Source organism: Panicum virgatum, chromosome 4K (genome assembly GCF_016808335.1).
Source record: "Panicum virgatum strain AP13 chromosome 4K, P.virgatum_v5, whole genome shotgun sequence".
Lineage (NCBI taxonomy): Eukaryota > Viridiplantae > Streptophyta > Magnoliopsida > Poales > Poaceae > Panicum > Panicum virgatum.
The window spans coordinates 5,981,575-5,987,574 of NC_053139.1; positions in this window are offsets into that span (position 1 = coordinate 5,981,575).

Here is a 6,000-nt window from a genome sequence, read left to right on the forward strand (position 1 = left end):
GCCTTCTTCGCGTTCGCCGCCCGCCGGCCATGGTACCTCTCCTCTTCCCTAGTTGAAGCGTGTGACCTATGCAGCATGGATGGAACCATGGACGAGATAAACTGACGCTCGGGACATGGGGGCGGTGCTCCGGCGAGCCCGTATGCAGCGGAGCCGGCGCGTCCTTGCGGCAAGCCGACAACCGGGGGCGGACGGCACCCAAAACACCGACCTGGGGTGGACGGGGTCCCTTCTGGACGTTGGATCGACCACGTGCGGCCGAGATTGGTCGTAGACTAAACGTCAACGGTTGACTGGGTCCTCCGTCCTCGTCCTCCCTACCAGACAAGCGCGGGACGGGACGGGAGCCGAGGCAGGGCGCCACCACCGCCGGAGGCTGGACGGCGGGAATGCGATGCAGCCCGGCGGCGCTGCTCGAGCTCGGAGCTGGGAGCTGAATCAGCTGATAAGGGGAGACCTCGCCGCTTCTTCTTTATTCGATTTCTTCTTGCCCTTCAGGATGCTTTCTGGTGGAAAAAATTTGTGTTGCGGTCACCTTCCTTCAGCCGTGACACTCGTGACCTTTGTAGCCAGAGCATCTCCTCTCTGTATAATAGTTCATTCATCTCACGAACCACACCCTTAATCGCCACCTCATCAGTCATCAGTTCCTGCAGCCTGCAACTCAGCCAGCAGTGAGCGTAGCAATTCAAGTTTCTTACATACTGAACCAAACTTCTCTGAACTCCATTGCTTTAGGGAGCGCATCGCCCCTTTAAGGGCAGTGTTTACCGTCCCTAGATCGCCCCTGGTTGTTTCCTGCGCCCATTCTTGCTGAATGCAGTCATCCAGCGATGCTTCCCGCTCCCACATGATTTCGTAGTAGTCCTGAGTCTTGCGCCTAGACCCGTGCTCCTCCAGCATCACTTGCAGGTTGCAGCAGAAGGGGACAATGATCTGAACAAGGAGATGTTAGATGGGAAATACCAGCATTAGAAAAGCGATCAATCCATTATTGCTGAGTAGCCACCCCCTGTCTAATCTAACTTTCACATTACGATTCCTAGGTTTTTTTATTATCGTAGGTCCATGGCAACCCCGTGAAGCCTAAATCATGCAGCTCGCACTCTTCTGAGATGTCTCTAAAACATTCCATCTGCCTTTCTGCCCTTTTTGTTTCCGAAAAATGCTCAAATTGCCACATAGTTTCGTTAAAATCACCCAAAACCACCCATGGAAGCGGCGACCGATTTTTGAGCCGCTGGAGAATTTCCCAAGTGCGGTGCCTATCCTCCACTCTAGGTTCGCCATAAATAAAAGTAGCTCTCCAAGGAGGAGAGTTTGGATTCTCTTAAAGTGAGACATCAATATAGCGATCATTCATCGATAAAAGATTAACAATAATAGACTCATCCCAAAACAAAAGCTGTGCCACCTCTTTTTACCATGACTGACTACTGCTACGTAGTGATCCGATCGACGGATCTTTGCATCAACAAAGTAGGGCGGGGAACGACCTGCGCGGCCGCCGTGACCTGAGCTGTCACCGCCGCAAGAAAAATGGTGAAGAAAGAACAGGGGTAGCGGACGGAGAGGAGTAAGCCACGAAAGGGAAGCGTACATGGGTCCTGGACTTGTCTGTGCCTCAATAAGGCATAGGTATGGTCGGGCCCAAATGATACTCGCGGAAAACTAAATTTAAACGTTTAGATACTTTAAAATCCGTGCAAACTTCATGAAAGGCATCTATATATGCATGAACGCCAGCTGGATATTTGACCCTGCCAATCGTGTAACAATAATATAATTGTTCGTGTTCATCTCACACTACTACAAAAACTGATTAACTGAGGCGCTTTGAAAAGATCTCGGAGGCGGGCAAGTCAAAAAATCGCCTCGGTTATTGCCCGGCATTAATCGAAACTGTCATTTTTCATTAACCGAGGTGGTTAAAAAAACCGCCTCGTAAAATAGATTAACCGAGGCGATTACTACTATCCGTCTCGGTTAATCATTTATGGAGGCGGACATGTATAAGACGTCCACCTCCAAAAATTAGGCCCAGCCCATAGCCCATTCAGCCCACTAACACCTGCAACGTATAAAACCAAAATCAAACCCTAAACACTTCAATTCTTTCCTCACACCCGTAGCCCCCCTCCCTCTCTTCCCTCCCCCCTCTCTCTTCCCTCCCCCCTCTCTCTCTCCTCTCCCTCCTCACTCACACGGCTCCCAGCATCCCACGCCGAGAGTGCCGCCTCCCTCCCCATCTCTCTCTCCTCCCTCCTATGGCAGAACCGCCTAAATTATCCCGGCTTAAGTGCGCAGGCCATCACCATAAAGACAACATCAGCTCAAACGCACTTCAAACGGAACAATTCTTGGTCTGTCGGGTAACGTCCCGATACAACCACCGGTTCTCGGATCGAACAAGCATACCCCGCACGAAGGCGAGTCCAGAGATATTGCAACCACAATTTTACAACACAGGCAAAGTAATGATTACAAACCAGTTCAAACCATTATTACAAAGCCAACTTAAGTAAAACAGTTATACAAGCCATAAGTGTAAAGGGGTCAGGGTTTAAACAGCGGAAGATAAAACATGACGGCTACAACACGTCGCAAAAAGGGTACCAGGCTAGCCCAAGCATGGTATCACTCGTCAAGGTCATTGCCGGTCGAAGACGTATCCCATTCTACGGACCAACCAGGAGGCAAAGAGCAAGGGTAGGTCAAGCTAGCGATCTGATCCTCAAAACTCATACCTGAAAGAGAGTTCAACAGCAAGTCTGAGTATTCTAATACTCAGCAAGACTTAACCACCAACGGGTATAAGTAGCCCACTTTAGCTAGACTATGCAAGGTTTTTGTGAGGCTCTGGTTTTCCTTTGCTGAAAAGCAATAAAGAGTATGTCCTTACTTTCAAGTTTTAGCTTTCAAGATTCTAGTTGATTAACCATTCTATGTAAGCAGCTACTATTCAACCATGGTAGAAAACTAAGCAAACATCAAGATTGATAAATAATATTGTTGCTCTTATTACTCTGTGTGGCAAAGAGATCAAGCAGTCTCATTTCATCGTGAGAGGCGGACGATCCTGAATCGAAATTCAACCTTGCAAGGATAACCTAGCACACACGTTTGGAACACCGTCGGGTCATTCCCAAATAACCGTTGACCTTTCTTTCCGGCTTGTGGATAGGAACACTCTCCCCGACTACATGGCTCCAAGGTCCACCCTTCTACGAGGTCCACCCTTGTCCCTTGAAGTCGCAGTGTTGCGCAACATAAAAATAAAACCTATCCCTAAGAGAGAGTGTCAGGTATATCCACTCCCCGGTCCAATTGTCTACTAGGCTTGCCGCGTACCATATTGACGGCATGTGGCTAGTACTTTCAAAGACTTAACCAACGCTACCACACACCGCGACCTTAGCAAGTTCATTAACACAGATGGGGTCTCACATGAAGTTATGATATCGATCACAACCCCGTCCGTCGTCCTTATATTGTTAACAGAAAGTAAACAGGCAATTCCTATAAAGCTCGCGAGGGACAGGCAATCACTCGACTTTTACCGGTCCTATAAGCTTAGCAAGTAGTCGAACTCAAGTCTAGTGTCCAGTACATAGGTTCCTAGGGTCATGCATCTAGGGTTTCAATTCAAATCCTAAGAACTGTAAATGCACAAGTAAGTATACATCAAATGATATTAATTTGAAATATAGGTTATGTCCGGGGCTTGCCTTCTCGATAGTTGCTAACTATTTCAGCCATAGGCTCTTCCGAACTTTGGTTCGGGGCTTCAGTTAGTTCAGCAGTGTTTACTTGAGCTTCGAGATCACCTCCGTCAGACTCCGGGATCAGCTTGTACGTCCCGTCCGATAAGGCAGTCGTGTCTACATGTAATGCAAGAACAGTATTATAAGCACACATGGGCAATCGTTTATAGAGTAGTTAAATAACAAATCTAACTACACAAGGCATCATGATCAACAGCACAAAAGAAGTTGACTAACTTCATAAACAAGTGGGGGTGGTTTTCTTATAACAAACAAAACATAGTTTGCTAACAAAACAACTACTCATAGTACAAATAGTAATAAATTCTGCCAAAATTACACTAAACAGAAAATGAACAAAGCAATCTACCCTGTAAAAATCATGCCAAGACATGTAGCCATTTAATCACAACAAATCATTCATGCAGGCAACACATAGAACAAACTTGAATTATACAGGTCAAATTAGAATAAAGAAGAACCTCAAAATTTAACAGGAGGTTGATACAGAAATGAACTAACTACAGTGAATTTTTCAAGATTTTATCTACAAATAAATAAATATGAGAAAATAAACAAAACAGACAACAGATTAGAAAGATTTATTTTTAGCTCTTGATCTAGCCATGAACTGAAGCTCAAACTTCCTGGACAAGCTAAGATACTCCAGATGAACACTCAAGAATAAAATCAGGCTTTATCAAGAACAGAAACTATTTATCAAAAATAAAGTCTATTAAACAAGGATTAAATCAAAGGAAAAGGTACACATAAGAACTGAGCACGACATTTTTATAGAAACACCAAATAAATATGAGTAAACCACCATAAAAATTTCATGGCAAGATCAGGCTTCACACAGTAGATAAGAAAAAGATAAAATCAGCCAATATTTATGCACTAGTAACACAAATCAAAGTCTACAGCAAAAACTTGCAACTAAAGCCTAACATATTATGGTTCTACTGCATAGAGTTATTCAAGAGGATTCCAAAACATCCAGATTTGCTATTTTACGAATTTTCCACGAATTGATATTGAATTTCAAAGATCACAGCAAACTAATACAAACAAGTCCTTAGTGCACTATTCACATGAGTCTAGGCCTATTCAAATAACACCCTGAAGTTTTGTTTCTTCCACCCCGAGGTCCCTGGGCCGGGTCAGAGAGAGGGGGCGGCGGTTGACCGGCCAAATCCCGGCGAGGGGCTCACCGGCGGCGAGGGGTGGGTTGGGGAAAACGGAGAGGAAGTCGAGGCGGTTCTCGGGATGCGCTTGGGTCGCGAAATGAGGGCGAGAAGAGTTCGGTCCACGGCGAGTGGCGGCCGGTGGAGCTCGGAGCACGGCGGCGGGGTGGCTCCGGTGGGTTTCGGGCGAGGGGAGATGGTCTGGGAGTTGCGCGAGGGCGAGGCGGTGCTTGCTAGGGGGTCAGAGCGGGCGGAGGAGCGGCGGTGAGGCGGCTCCGCAGCGGGGGTGAGCTCGTCGGGGTTCAAGCGGGGCGGCGGCGGCGTTCTGCGGTGTGAGAGCGAGGAGAGGGCAAAAGAACGAATGGAATCGACTTCTGGGGTTTGTGTAGTGCTCAGGCACTCGCTAGAAGAGGCCGGCGGCTTCTGTAGCTGGCTCTCCACCGCGACGGCGAGGTGGCGGCCGTCGGGGCGGTTCTGGAAGCGGCGGGGCGCGTGGCACGGCCGGGAAGCTCCAGCGCGAGGCACCAGGCGGGGGAGGAGCTCCGGGGCGACGCGTGGGTGACAGCGCGAGGCGAAGTAATGGCCGGGATGGCCGGGAAAGCGTTCCCCGGCGCCGGCGGGGGCGCTGTCGGTGGGCGGCGGCGCGAAACAGAGCAGGGGGGTGGAGGTGGAAGACAAGGGCAGTTTTGCAATTTCCAAAAATTCCAGGGACCCCACTGTAAAACAGCGATAACTTTTAAAATAGGGCTCAAATGAAAAAGTGCCCAACATGAAAGTTGTTCAACTTTTCAAGATCTATAACTTTGATGTTGTGCAAAAATTTATTTGACCAAAGATTCAAGAGCTAAAATTAAAAACATAGAAAGGAATTTGAATTCTAAGAATTTTGTCTTTTTCAAAGCAATTTCACTTCAAATGTAGACTTACAAGCAAAATTGGATGCCATGCAATAAATGCACTGAAATTTTGCAAAAACACCCTCCATAAAAGCTATATTCAGAAATAACTAAAGAAAGGACCTTGCATAAAATCATAATTACACATATAGC